The 15,878-nt window shown below is 39.5% G+C and overlaps 1 long non-coding RNA gene across 1 annotated transcript; it reads left to right on the top strand.

Annotated features, from left to right (window-relative positions):
• Positions 1-336: 336 nt before the first annotated feature.
• LOC141803573 (uncharacterized) lies at positions 337-15,698 on the top strand. Its single transcript, XR_012599576.1, has 5 exons — positions 337-409; positions 1,168-1,207; positions 1,370-1,420; positions 9,702-9,789; positions 15,634-15,698. It is a non-coding gene; the product is annotated as an uncharacterized LOC141803573 (long non-coding RNA).
• The last annotated feature ends 180 nt before the right edge of the window (positions 15,699-15,878 follow it).

Here is a 15,878-nt window from a genome sequence, read left to right as displayed (position 1 = left end):
TTCGATGGGTCTGGAAAGCAGTTATAGATTGACATGAGTTGTGCCCCTCGGGGATCACATCATGAACACAGTCAAGACTCTGTAGTGGATGTCACTGCACATGCAAGAAACCTTAAAAGTTTGTGAACAAAAGTAGACACAAAATTGTGTGTAAATTGACTCAGCCTAAGTTTAAATATAAAAAAAAGCGCTTCATCGAATAACCTACACAGGCAAACACGAACCTATTGTTGACTTCAATGACTCTACTGACCGGTTGACATCTCGTTCCATATCACCGCGTGCACGTCGACTTTTCCCAACCGCTCGAGCGCGTGGTTATGCTTTCCGTTGAGACGTCATTCCACAGGAGGAAGTGGACGAGATTTGTCACAAATCATACCTGAGCTATCTCAGCATGGCTGCTAAGGTAAGCTAACAAGTGTAAAGTGAAAAGTGTGTGCTCTTACCTGCCAGCTGCAACCTGTCAGTGATGTATTCGGTCTCCGTTGGGTCAGTCCGCCTCCTCCTCTGTCCCGTTAGCTTCCCTCGGATTGTAGAAATATTCTTTGGTACTTTTGCTTTATTGCTTTGTAGTCGTAGTTTAGAGATATCAGCCACATGACACTTTGCTTATTTTTGTGTTGAGAAGCGTCTTTGTTATGTGTTCTTTATTTATCACACCTGCTCTGGCCTAATCTCTAGATATGATGCATAGGCTAATAAAACATTTCAAGCTAACACGAGACATATTTCCGGCTCCAGTCTTAAGCCGGTCACAACAAGCCTACTTAAAAATCTGTAACTTGACCGTTACTGCTATTTGAGTGTCCTGAATCTAATTATGTGTCAACACGGAGAAATTACCTGAAACTTTATTTGATTTGAGGTTGTGTTATATTGTCCTTTTCTCTTTGCCTGTGCTTCAGCTGACCAACTGTTATCTTCAGTACCTTGTTAATGATATGACTAATTTGTTATTGTATTAAGGTCCATTAGGCTCATATATGTTGTGATATTGTCTGTTATCATGCTTTTTCTTCTTAAGCGTTAAATAAAACTTTAACTTTTAGAGTTATCAACTTTTCTGCAGCATTTCTCAACTGATGTACGCTGCAAAGCGGTTCATTGGGTTCACATTGTGGGTATGAAAGCTTTATTCACAAAATGCTGCTTAATGTCTTGCAGGTATTCTTCCCAGGAGGCTGATCCCACTGAGTTTGAAAAGGTAGGAACTCGCCTATGTATTTTTTCATTTCTCTTTTGTGTGTGCCTTTTTATTTAAAAGAAAAGCCCCTCTGTTGTTATTCGATATATGTGCTACCTTTTCTTATCAAATTCCAAAGCTCAGCGTGCATCCTTGTTTCTATATCTGTTTTTCACTTTACAGTACTCTATTGTCAAGAAGAATGAAGAGTGCTTCATGTTGCCACAGGACTTTGTGAGTTGTTACTTTCCATAATCTCTCTCACACATACACACACCACATACACACGCAGCTAGCATAAGGCAACAAGCTTCTGACTGAAGTGCTGGATCAGACCAAAAGTGGTTCAGTGTTTTGAAGTATGACTTTTGAAATTGATGTTTCACATGACTGAAGAAGCTGAAAGGCTTTGAATTCTAGACAAGATGGGAGCTTATTGTCGTTATAATCCCCAAATATGATTCTTGATAAGAGGTATAACTATCTTTATCTTAAGCTTACCATATATTAGGCAAAATCTACTTACTTTAGTGTCCACGGGGATGCCAACAGGACACAGTGGCAAACCGGGCTTAAGCATGCTTTAACGTGCCTAGGCACTCCGGTTCGTTTGGCCAGTGTGACCTTGAGTGTGTCATATTTGAGCACTTCTCTGCCTTGACCATAGACTACAAAACATGGACGCAGTCTCCCCGATGTCACCCGTCTGTTTCTGAAATGGAAAATGAACTAAATCGGTTACCGTGGCCATGTTGGAAGTGGCAAGGCCTTCGCATACAGCTATAGGGCGCCTGTCAGTCACGGGGCGAGCTCGTGATCTTAATATCCTCTGAACTGCTGAGTTAGAAAAAAATTCACCCCCGAACAGTGTGTGCTGATGGTAGAATTAGCAATTCAAACAGGGGACGTTTTTAAACCAGGCTGTAAATATGTTCATTTTCTGCTTTGAAGATTTCTTTTTTTTTTGCTTGGTGTATGTGTGACTTCCAGCCTCAAGCGGACACTCGAGAAACAGCAGATTTTAGCACTTCTGCATTGTCTCATATTCTTAGACCAGAGGCTGCTGCTTGGCTTTGACATAGTTTAGAGAGGTGGGCTTCAGAGCGTTTCACTTCATGTACGGGCATTAGCACGCAGACATGAGGCATTATATATGATGTTTGATCGCTGCGACCTCTCCTCTCAACAATCATTCTACATAACAGTGGGATTTTAGAGGGTTGTGTCAGGCCAAAACAACTTGACATAAGCCAAAAGTCTCTAGAGTTGTAGCAGCATTCTGTGTGTTTGACTCTGATGAGATCAAGCTTCATGTTGACGTTATGGGCCATGCGTACACCTCAAGTCTGTGTGTCTGTGTGACCACACCCTTAAGGGTGGCGCAGTCACACAAGCCATTCAAACCATGCTGTACTCAAGCCCAATTGGCAGTCACCTAAACGCATCCTTGTGAACATTAGGTAGTGGAAGTGTAGGCAGTTTTCCATGCTGTACATAAACACATCCTGCAAGTTAATATTTAGAAACAAATATGTTAAATTGAAAAAAGTTTAGATTTTATCAGTAAACAAATTAACATTCATTACCACATAAAGATACCCTAAAGTACCGTAAACTGGTACCATTGAGTATTGATACTGATTGCTAGGTACCGGGCACAGTACTGTATCGTTTCAGATGTGAAAAGTACCCATCCCTAACTACATGTATGGTTATATTTGTGCAGGATTCTCAAACTCCTCAGCTCCTGGACCCAGAATAGTGGCACTGAAGACTAGCAACCCACCACCATTCCAAAACCAAACAAGATAAAAAAAGACCCCAAGATACTTAGTTCAGCTGATCTGTTGTTAATTATACTACCTATGTACACATATCATGTGGATTTGTTAGTTGATCTGCTGCTACTGATGCAGTCATCTGGGTTAGCCACTTTGGGCATGTTGTGGCAACAAACTATTTTCTGTTTGCATGTTTTCTTCAGCAGTCTTTCCAGCTGTGACCTAAGATCTGGAAGTAAACATAGTGTGCTACACCTTACAATATCTGAAGTGTTTATTTCTGCCCTTCTGACACATGGAATAGGTGGATTTAGACGAGAAAATAATTAAATAATAATAAATCTTTCCTTCAGTCTTCAAATCTTAATCCTTATTCATATCATATTTTGATGTGGGCCCAGATTTATGAAACTGCAGCATTAAAACTTTTACTGTAGAGGGTTAACTAACCACCATTGTATGAGGAGGGACATGTCAGTCACTGATTAGTGAAATGAACAGCTACAAATGTGTCTCATAAGGATTGACATCATTGCTGTTTGAAAATGTTTCTGGCTGAAGTTGCTTATCTGGCTGTAAAATTGCTGTGCTTCAAATTAGTCTCCTCTCATTAATATCACGCCAACTGCAAAGAAGTAAGCTGAAGAAAGACTCTTATTAAAGCCATCAGTACATTATTATGTATCCCTTTGATCCTGAGAGACTACCTTTCTAGTATTATTTTGCATTTTGTAAACAAACCTCTGACTGAATCCTTTGGTGGAAAAAAAACATGGAGGGATTTTCATATTTGAATTTCACTGCAGACATCAAACCACCAAAGGTCTCTTTCAGGTGTTTCCTTCTTTGTAGATATACCCCCAATTTCACACTTACTCCTCCCCCCATTCCCATCACCCCTGTTTTTTACATTAATATGTATGTATTTAATGATACATAATGATGGGTAATAAAATGTTAGGGTAAGTCAAAAAAGGAAAAAAAAACATATTGCCATGGTAACCACCTGGGCTTCTACAAAGAGCAAAGTGCACATGGCTGTGTAGTTTCATGTTATTACGTCTGCTTTAAGGTGCATGCGTGTCTGTGAGTGAGTGTGTGTGCGTGTGTGTGTGTGTGTGTGTGTGTGTGTAGAATGGTGAGATGGAGTACTAGGGGTTTTGGAATTGGAAAAGAGAGAGAAAAATCGCCTGCACACACACACACGCGCACACACACACACGCACATAGAAAAACACACACATGCACTGTAATTGCCCATGCTATTCAGGAGCACTCGGTTGCATTGTGCGGCTTTGGAGCAGGATAAATGGTGGCCGTGGCATCAGGGTAAATCTATTAGGAACCCATGGCCCAGGCTTTGTATCTAAACCTCATTTTGGCTCTGTGGAGGGGAATGGAAATGATACAGGGGCTAAAACTGGGGGGAAAACTCTGTCCAGACCTTAGTTTGGATGTTATTCATTTTTTTTTTTTACAGTTGACATCAGAACGGCCTTACGATGCGCATACTTTGTGATGCGTTATTTTCCTCCTGAACCTTTATACAGAAATGATTTGATGAGACAAAGACTCCAGATGATTATTCTGCAGACCTGCGTCTGCTGAACACAAAACAAATGAATGCTGAAAAATAGAGACGTGTCACCGCCAGCGCTGGCTTGAACATGAATGCATTGTTTTTCAAGCGTGTATCAGTGCGAACCTTATGAAAAGAACATCAAGCAAGGGAAAACAAACCACTTTAGAGGCTGTTTTTTTTTCAACCAGCCTCAACAATCTCATGCAAATCTGTTAGAGAACAATAAGTTTCACTGGGTATATGAGTGTAGTGTATTTGAAGCTTATGTGAATGCTGCTGTTTTTGCCAGGTAGGACTCCATTTCAACAAGATGAGACAGGGGTAATAGATTTAGCAGGGGGTCGGATGGCAGGCGGCGTGCTCGCTTACTTTTTCTGTCAGAGTGTATCTGTGTGAGAGAAATTTTACTTCGATGCCAGGATGTGTGCAAGTGAAAGTGATGTGTGTGTGTGTGTGTGTGTGTGTGTGTGTGTTTGTGGGGATGTAAACAGTGAAAATGCATTTGTCTGCCTCCCCCTCTGCGACTGTGTAAATCAGGGGATATAGTGACAGTCGTAACAATCTGTTATGTGGAAATCACTTTCTGCCTCTTATTCTGGCCGCTCTCAGTGAGACAGAGAGGCAGATGGATGGATAAAAAGAGAGAGGAAGAAAGAGAGACTTTGGAGGGTGGAGATGTCTCAATTTCCAGGATTCAAATGTTTTGTGTATGTTTGCACTGACATGCAGAACTACCAGACAGTTTGAAGAGGCTTCTCTTTCCTTTAACTTCTTTACGTCCTTTTCACTTTCTTTACATCTCTCTGCTCTAATCATCACTTTCTTTACTCCTTGCCTCTCTCATGAACCATAATGCACTCTGGGCTCCCTCCATGTGGCTCTTTACAACTCCCCACTACATTTCTGTCTCCCTAGTCCTTCTTCCCTCTGATATTTTTGTAGAAGCACCTTTTCAAGTGTGAAAAAATCCCACTTCCCCCTTAGCCTCTTAAGAAAAAGGAGAAAAAAAACTTTGTTAAGGGAGCGTGCTGGGAAAATAGCAGTCTGCCAGCTGCTGTGGGCATTCTGGACTTGGACTGGTGGGTGTCCACTCTGAGAAACCGAACAGATACTGGCAGCTAGCACTCACCTGGGTGTGTGTGTGTGCCTGTGTGTGCGCAAGCATGCTGTAAGTGGGTGGAAGGCTGTCAGTAACAATGCCAAGATGCCAAGGACAGGGGATTATTGAAGCCCCTCTAGGCCCCTTTCTCCCACTACTATCAATGAAGAAGAGCTGTCTCTCTATCAGCCCAGGCCTAACCTAAACCGTGTATTTATGTTACCTGTAAACAATGTTTCAAAGCCTGGTTTTTGGTTCAGGGAGTGTATTTAGACGCCCGCTGAGAGTAGACGGATATAAAAGCTGGGTGACAGAGATAAGATGAGAAAACAAACAAAGGCATAAATGTAGGCCTGTCACGATAACAAATTTTGCTAGACAATATTTTTCCAAAATATTATTGCCGATAAACGATATTGTTGTCAATATTATTTTGATTTCTTTTCAGTTTTTCATTGATGTAATTATGATAAATGGGATAATGAAGTGAGTACACCATATCAAAAGCAAGAAACTTTAATTTCTTAAGAGTATATAACTGTAATTAAAAGGTCAGGATCTTTTAAATAAAATAAATTAAACAAAAATATAATAAATTTAACAAACAAGAAAGAGAAAAAAAATACCATGAAAATGAAATGGACTCTTTTTTAGAAAAAAATACGTGTCAATGAAAATAAGTAATACTAATCAAAAACAATAAAACATAGACCCTGTCTCTAAAGAAAAAACAAAACTCAAAAAAAAACAAAACAACAATAAAAACTATAGCCTAAATAAAAGGGAGTTTATACAGTTCCTGAATTGTTTGTAACATGTACTTTTTCCCAGTCAATCCGTACTGTCTGTCAAACATTTTTAACATATCTGGCCTTCAACCGTATTGAAGGGCTGCATTTCTTTGGCAATGTAGCTGTCTTTGAGCGCCCACCATTTGGCGCTTTTATTTCTATTTACTTTGCAGACCAAAAGCCTCAGTAAGAGCGGATTGTCAAAGAACAAGGCTCCGCTGCACCTCCCCTTCTTCTTCTTCTTCTTCTTCTTCTTCGCCACTATTTTCAAACAAATGCGACATATCAGCTCGTTGGTGTTCATGAGCTCACACTTTTTTCATTCTGATAAAAAACAAAATATTCCCACACTGGGACTGTGGCAGGCGGCTTAAGAACCGTATCTTTGGTGCCATCACTCATATTAGCGTGTGTTTCCTCCTTACCCCTCAGGACGCTCGCTTCAGCTCTCTCCGTGTGTACTTGCGAGCAGCCCCGTCTTCACCCCAAAGATTGCATTTTTGACAGATGCTCACTCCGCTATAAATCCGCTAAATCCGCTATAGAAACAAACATGCATGCACGTGTCAGTTTATCGAGACTGGCAAACTTACCGAGGACGTTTTTATTTATCGTTCGGTTAATCGATTTACTGATTATCGTGACAGGCTGACATAAATATATATACATATAAATATATAAATATGTATATATGGTGGAGTTTTAACGCCAGACAGACGTATCACAGACGGTTTAAATTGTTTTGTATTGGCATCCTAGCAAAAACATCTTTCAGCTGTCATCTGTGGAAGCACACGCCAGAATCAAGTCTTTGTTTATGTCCTCTGTGTTACATCTCTCGTCTGATACATGTCACGGATATGTCTGTGCCTGTTTAAAGATTTAACAGAATCATGCAGAGTGAAGTAAGCACATGGTAAACTGAAGAGAGGCCATGCAACAGACACACATTAGCCCCGTCTCCAGAGTTCATCCCAGGCAGTGTACATGTAGCGGGCAGCCCTGGACACGTGCCATAACAGTTGATGGTTGGGAGATGCTGTCGGCTGATTTGATTATTGAGTCTACATCGCAAAAAATGGCTTCCCCCTCTTCCCAGGGTAATCATTTCGCAGCCGTCATGGCGCTGCTAATCAACCATCATAAGCTTCATCCCTGGCTATGGAGCTGTACGCGAAGACAGAGAATGTTTCTTCAGTGTGTGTGTGTGTGTGTGCGTGTTATGGAGATGCCCCCTGGATCTTGTCTGGATTCTAAACCGTCGTCCAATCCCTTCGTCATCAACAGCCCTCTCAGTTACACTAATATGCTGATTATCCATGTCTGGGGAAACACAGGCCGGACGGGCAGCGTGCATGTAAATTGATGCGTGTGAAAAAGAAGAAATCAGACTTTTTCCTTCAGCTCTCTGTGGGAACACTTGCACTATCTCCCTCTTAGTCTTTGCACTGCAGCTTGTACCCGCATAAACTCCTTCATTTACTTCTCTGAGGTATAATTTCACAGTGTACTGTACATCTGTCACAAAAGAACGATCATTATCGGAGAGTTTGATAATATTCCTGCAGCGCTAGTAGCAATAGTATTGGCTTTGTTTTTCACAGCGGATCTATGGTAGCAGCAGTGTGCTTTTGTGCCGCCTTCCAGCTCCTCCCAATCAGCAGGGCCATGCTTTTAAGAGCTAACTCCTTGGTTAATAAAACAATTTGTCTCTCCTTTGAAACAATGACAGCTCATTTGATGTGCTGCTGAGAAGAACTGTATGCTCACTTTTATTCCTTCTCAATATTTCTCTTACTTCCTCTTTTACACCCAGCAAACACTCACGTCTTTTCTTCAGTGGAAGTGTATTTCTGCAAAGGTAAAGGTATGTATTTCTGAGGTTCTTTCTCTACCAAAACCAAGTATCAATCTTTTCCGCGGAAGGATGAAGGAAAGAGGATTTTTGCCGACTCTATTCAAGAGACTTCAAAGCCAGTAATCCAAACATATGCTCTCACCTTTATCAGATATCTCCAGCATGCAACAAATTGAAGATTTCATTTCTTTTCTGCAATTTTGATAACCAGTAGTTTTGAAATGCAGCCTATCCGTCCACTTAGTTCGAGTCAGCTCTTTAGCTTTCTTTCTGCTCTTTTACATATAGAAAAGCACATAGGCACCCACGTGCAAACCTGACAGACCAAACAAACACCTCTAAATTTCAGCAGTGCCGTAATTAATTACAGAAAACAAGAAAATGCAATCATTGCACCCCTCCTCCCTCGTTCACCATACTCTTCCTTTGGAAATTGAAATAGGTTTAATAGATGGATGCTCAGGGACGTCTCATTAGCACTGACCCCTCCCGTAATTATCAGAGCCATTTGTGTAATTCATAATGGACCTGTGGCAACACTGAACCAGAGACTGAATAAAGGCTATAGACTGCGTGGTCCAGTTCTACACTGAAGAGCTCTCCCAGGGGGGTCTCTCAGCGGGCTCATACAATGGTGATGTTTATGTTTATGATGCATTTGAATGCCTCCATAAAATGTTTGGACAATAACATACTCGTAAAAACAGAAAGTGGTTTAACGACACAACTAATCTGCTTTGTATGCGTTCAACTCATAGCTTGTGTTTCACTCAGTTCCCATCATTTTAAGTCTTTCCCACCTTGGCATCTGCTCACCTTAAATGGCATATTGTGTTACGGTTATATTGAATAAAATTGTGTTTCCTCAATTGACTTCCAACTCCCTGCTCGCCTGTCTACTTGTTTAAAATGGCACACTTGAATATAAAACTTCATATTTGATTTTTTTTTCTGCTGGTGTAAAAACTGGCCCTCCTTAAACCAGCTGCCAGCTCAGACTGGGAACACACACTGAGCTTTTTAAAAATGTTTTATTTTCTCACTGTCACACTCGATGAGTTTATGACATTACATATGGAATAACAGACTCCTGGATAAAAGGCTGCTTGAGTTACGCCTTGTGCAGATTGATAGGTTGTCTGAGTGTGCCAGTTTGCCACTGTGCTGCGGTTCTTACAACAGACTTCGTAGTTTAATACAGTGTTAAAAGAGCTTGTTTTTAATAATTTATTATTTCATTTTCATTGAGGTGACTTTATTATGTATTATATGACTAAGTGAAATGAAAGACTGTGTTTCACATGTGTTGAAACATGAACACCACATTCATAAATCGACTGAACTGACAGCCCTAAACAGTTTGTTCATCAAACCTCTTTCTTTCTTTCTTCTTTCTCCTCTCAGGTTGATCTCCTTTCAGAAGTTTGTGGTGTTCCAGCATGTTTTGTGACCACCTACCCTCCTGCTCTTCACAACAGAGTGACCACCTATGGTGAGTAAGCCGTTCTGATTAGGGATGCACGATATCATCGGCACAATATCGGTATAGGCTGATAAAAGCTTAAAAACACGTTTATCGGTATCGGCAGATATGAAAATTTCTGCCGATATGCACAGCCGATAAGGTGCTATTCTGTTAGGATTATTATTATTTTCCATCTGAAAAATAAGCTCCTTAAATAAAATGTGGCACTTCATTTATTTGCACTGCAGAGCTCTGTGTCTGTCACCAGGTTGTTACAGTAGCTCTAAAATAATCAAATGCAACTTGGTTATGTTTAAAAATGCATCGTACATTTAAAGTTCATGTGATCTAAAGAAATTATTTTTCTGTATTTCAATACTGAATGTCTTGAGTTTGAAAAAATAATACATTTCTTATTTATGGTAAAATCAAATGTTTTTTTGTCTTGTTTTATGTGTGTTTCTTAAACAAATAAGACCGTCACAATAAGAGTAACATATAAATTCCAGTACAGGATAGACTTAGCTGTCTTTACAGTGAAAAAAACAAACAAACTTGTGATTATCGGTATCAGTATTGGCCAAAAGGGGTTTCGATATATCAGCATATCGGATATCGGCAAAAATCCAATATCGTGCATCCCTAGTTCTGATCTACATGGTTAGAGAAAGAAGTACAGTAGCCAGGTTAGCACACGTGTGCTCTGCTTCTTGCTGAACCATTAGCATACATCCAAAGGGTAGGCGCTGTAAAGTGCTTTACAGGAAACCTGGAATTATGTAGCTGTTGCAGAAAAGTACATACCTCAGAATACCACAGTCGCTCTGTTACTTAAAGTCATTTCACACTTACTTTTAAATGTTTATATACGTTTTCTTGACTCCTCTTTCATGCAGTTTTATCCTTTTGTATTTATTTGTAGGCCAGTTTCTTAAATTCATTTTATCCTTAGGAAAAACTAATTGCACCTACATTATGTACTTCTTATCTTATGTGTAGGTTTTATACATTAATTACCCTGATGTTATGATGCAACTTATCATAAAAGATCAAGCCCTAGCTCTGCTTTTTTCTCTACATCTGACATTTAAGAAGACCTGTTCAGCTGGTCCTTACAGGGAGCACACTCCTCTTAAATGCACCACTAAAGAAGTTTCCATACAAACTCCTCTTTTATTTATGTGACGCTCTGACCTCCGCTCACAAACAAAAATACTGCACAAAGACGATAAGGTTAGATTTGGAGGTGGAGAGCGCTGGTGGCGACTAAAAGATGGAGATGAAGATGTTACAGGGGGGTGGGTAGTTCTGTGTGTATGTATGTGTGTGCGTTTGAACATGATTGGCAGCTTTACCCTGATGCCTGGAAGCTCCGAGGTGAAAAGGGAAGACATTTGGACTCGTTGCTTATTTCACATTTGCCTAATTGATTTAAACAAGTCTAATGCCAGCCTTCTGTAGGTGTGCGAGGCGTTAGCACATTAGGCTTGATTTGAAATGCAGCGCACACATCCCGCTCGCAAACAGGGAAGAGTAAGTGAATTTCATTTTAATTGTTGCTGTCGACAGGGTGCAAGATCATTGCGGCTGATTATATATGCACATATGTAAATTTTCATATTTAAAAGGATCAATTAGAGTGACGTTGTCTTGGTGGCAATTAAAAGGTCTGCTGTTTTTCTGCTTCTCCCAAAGGTTAATGAATCACCCAATGCCTGCGAGTTATGAGACTCGCGTACAAGTGGAAAATTGCATGAAAAACATAACTCACATCATGCCATGCACAAACACTGACGGCGGTGTCTGCCACTTGCAACGGGTAAATGTTTCACCAAAAGCAAATAACTTGTGACTCAGATTATAGACTTGTCAAAGTAGCTTTATTGTGATGCATTACAGAATTCTCAGTTTTCTCCCCAGCTCCCTTTTTCTCTTCACCGGTCATTAGATTAAAGACCAGCGCTCAAAATAAAGAGCTTGCTTCTTTATTACCTTTTAAAAACATTAATAGCTGCAGCTCACATTGCATTAAAGGCCCGTTTGTTTTCACATGCAGTAAACTTCATGCACTCTGATTTCTTTTTAATTCATCTTTCTATAAATCCATTTTTTATTTGATAATAACCTGAGTAGTTTCTGTCGAGCACAGGCAGCGCAGTGCTCTGAGTTTTTAGCACTTAAAAAATAAATGCCTAATTTGTTGGAATGTCGAGTTCATAAAAATTGCAGCATAAAATGTCGCTGTGCGTCAGCCAAAAAGACACAAAAAAGAGAAAGAAGTAAAGAGGACTGAGTGTTGACAGGTCTATAAAAGCTGATAATATAAACGGCAGGCACTGCGGCGGCCTCTCCTTTAAAGAGTTAAAGGCTGTATATTTATTGCCTCATTAAAGTGTAGAAAAACAATGCACAAGCTGTCTTCCCTCAAAAGGTAATGCTGAAGTAAACATCACCTTTCTCTCCCTCCCTTTCTGTCTTTATAAAAAAAATTGCTTTTTTCCTCCTTTCCTTTCTGCACTCGTTCAGCGCGGCTTGTTTGGTAATAAGAAACAGGTCGCTCTATTGGTTTGTTTTTGTTTCTTTAGTAAGGCTGTAATTTAGGACTCATGTTCAGTGTCTCTCCACTCCACTGGCTGCAGAGGCTTAGAGGGTTCAGGCAGGGGAACGCCACTGAGAAGAAAAGGCTTTTCCCTCTGAATACAGAGCCTGCACAGCTCAAACACACTCTGCCATGTGTCATTCAAGACTGATTTAGTTTTGAGGAACTTAAGTCTCAATCAGAGCAGAATTGTGTTCTGCAGATTGACGTTGACATTTTGTCACAAACAGTCACAGACATTTTCTTTTCTACCCCAAATTTAAATAATTACTAATGCTAACCACAAGATAGAGAACACATGCTGTTTGTTAAGACCTGACTCACAGGACTTTGTGCCAACAGACTTTATATCTTTATTAAAAGACGGAAGAACTATTTGATAATTACTTGTTGAGAATAAGGGGTGAACCAAAACCACAATATGGAGAGGATTTTAATGGTGGTGATGGTTTTTTATTGTCGTAGTGTGAATGTAGACTCATTAGCTTTGAGTTTAAGTAATGTGTAAACTTTAAAATCATGACAGACTGATCATTACAAATGATTTAAAGACTACTATGTCACTTTAGCTGCATTTCTCACAGAGGTTTAAGTTGTTTATGAAATATGTGTCAGCTGTTGAATTGAGGTAAGGTATAACTTACAGTGGATGTTCAAATTTGGGTAAACAAGACTTTGGAAAGAAAGAAGTGTCCTGAGGAAGCGACAACTGGTCTAAAAATCTGAGGCAATGAGGAAGTGCTAAAATCTGCAGTTTGAGGAGTGTCCACTAGAGGCTGTCTCCAGAAGTACCAGAAACCACATACACACCAGTCTTAAAAAAAGCCATTTTCACAACCAGAATAAGCATTTTTACATCCTGGTTCAAATAATGTCTTCAGTCTGAATAACTAATTTTTCTGACGGCACATGCTGAAGGAGGGTGGATTATTTCTAACTCTGCAGTTCACCAGACATAAAAGAATGTGAGTTTTTTTCCAGCCAGAGGCCGATTGACAGGGGGGGCATCCTATAGCTGGTGGTGAGGAGGCTCAAAGCCCATTTCCAGTATGGCCCCTGCCTGGGCTTTGCTTAAAAACTCTGTTTCAGAAACAGCCGGGTGAGACTAGGTCCATTTATAACAGTCCATGGTCCTGAGACAGAAACTAGATTTTTTTTTTTTTTTTACCACTGAGTCAACAAGCAGGGGGAATGATAGGGGCTCGATTACAATTGTTGAGGTCCTTATTCAATTACCAACCGATTTTCAATTATCAACGATTTTTCGATTGTTGATGAGTATTACTTTGACTTTTGACTTTGTTTCTTGACAGTAAAGCCCTTTGAGATGAATCATCTTGTTTATAATGGTGTCCCATTCAAAGATACATAATACATATTAATTTTCCATTTGACAGTAACCCAAATTGTTGCACCATAAAACCCTGTCAGTTTCTGAATTAAGTCTCTTTTACTGAGAAACAACTTGAAGCACTTTCTCTGTAGTGTACCTGTTTCTTCAGAATTTTTTTTTTTTTCTGTACTTACTGATTATGAGTTTGATTTGACCTGTAGAACAAAAATGCAGCTGAACTGGCTTTGTTCCCGGATGTGTAATGCCGAGCACCTTAAAAACAGCTGAGCTGAAATAGCAAAACTTACAACCAGCTTAATTTGCTCATACACTGTAGAACACAGAAATAACCTAAACGCAACTCTGACGAGACAGTAAAAGACTAACAATTTAAATATCAGACTCTAGCACGTAGGGCTGGCCTGATATGCTATTCTCACGATTCAATTCTATAATGATTTAAATTGCAATTCTTCGATATTTAATTATATTATTTTAATTTTTCAATTTTAAGTTTGCTTTTTTAACACCAGACCATTTGAAAAGTTAAATGATGATGATAATGTCTACAGACCATATCAGGACCCATATTTTCCCATGAATACACATCACGTGACTGAGGGAGAAACATTTCACCCTCTGCAGGAGAAAAGTGGAAACTTTTTTCCAATTCAGTTAATAAACAAAGACTGCAATGAAGAAAAAAAAGCTTTTTTGACAAAGAATCCCGAATTTGATATTGTCATACAAAAACCCTGATATATTGATTTTTCGATTCTTTCTTCCTCCCCCAATAACACGACTGTCTCATGTCTTGTCAGTGAAATGTCTTTTCTGCCTCAAACTGGATCACAACTTCACCTGGCTTGAATCATTAAAACTAGAGTGGGTGGGGGCTGCTTTAAAATATGTAGTCTTTTGTGCTACACTGTAAATGTATGAAAACTGCTTTATAAAAGTTTGACTTGATTTTGATTCAATGTTTTTTTAACCAATCAGAATCAAGTATATCAGGTGCAACTTTTCATGTCACTGGTGTGCTTCCTTTTTTTTACATTTTTGTTGCTCATCTATACTTCTACTCCAATTATTTATTAGAGGAAAACTTTTCATCACTTTTCATTACTTTCACCGTAGGTTGAAGTCATCAAGCAGATTGAAATCCTTGTAAGAATAGAGGTTAGACCTCTTAACTCAGAGCAATAGAATGTAAAATAGAAAGCAAGTGTTTCAGGCAAGTTCACTTAAAAGGAGGAGTCTAATATGTTGTGTAATAGAAGGTGCCATGCTGACAAGGCTTGAACAGGAATGCTGTTTGCATTCAGAGATTTAGGGGAAAAAACACAGAATTTGACTTGAGCAGGTCTGAGTGTGAACACTGTGGGTCTGTCTGGGGAATTACGTGCTGTGACAACGTGTCTTAAAACTAAACTTTGTCACATGTTTCAATATTCTCTATACTTAAGCTTCTGTTAGATTTTAGTTCCTTTACTTTTAGCTACAAGCTAATTTAGAACAATTGTAGGCCCTGAGCAGGAGACAGTGACACTTCTGATAAAAACTTTTCTGTCCAATATAAAAGACAGTAACACATTGCATTGCCTAACCTCTATTCTCAAGTATTTTCACAGTGACACTAGTGACACAGCCACAAGCTAAAAGTATAAGATACAAATAACTACACAATAATGCAAAATTACTAAACAAAAAGAAAAAGTCTTACATGAATAAACTTGTCTTTTAACAACTTGAAACCAATACATTTTTTATCACGTTATAAAACTCCTGTGCATTTCGAAGTGAAGACTTAAAGCAGTCAAACATTTCACCGCCACATTTTCATATTGAGTTGTTGTATCTTGTTATTAAGCTGTCTGGAGGAACTTGTCATCATTCTGTCACAATTCAATGCAGCTTGTATTCCTTGTCTGTGTTACAGAGGATGTGAAGCAGGTCTTCAGCCAGACCACTATCCACCAACACATCCCTGTGAGTTCAGCTTCACGTTGGCAAGTGGAGCAACAAAAAGATCAGCTCCAGGAAGTTCACCCGGGTGTCTTTTGGTGAGTTGAGTTTGCTCACCTGCTCTCATTGCATCTTTCCCCCCTCATTCTTTTTGTTTATGTTTTTAATCTCCACCTTTCCACCTCTCTCCCATCGTTCAGTGACTGTGATAATCAGTAA

Source organism: Halichoeres trimaculatus, unplaced genomic scaffold (genome assembly GCF_033239565.1).
Source record: "Halichoeres trimaculatus isolate MK-OKI-2021-1 unplaced genomic scaffold, fHalTri1.1 fHalTri1_scaffold_14, whole genome shotgun sequence".
Classification (NCBI taxonomy): Eukaryota; Metazoa; Chordata; class Actinopteri; order Labriformes; family Labridae; genus Halichoeres; species Halichoeres trimaculatus.
Note: the sequence above shows the minus strand (reverse complement) of the source record. Positions and strands in the feature narration are given on the sequence as shown.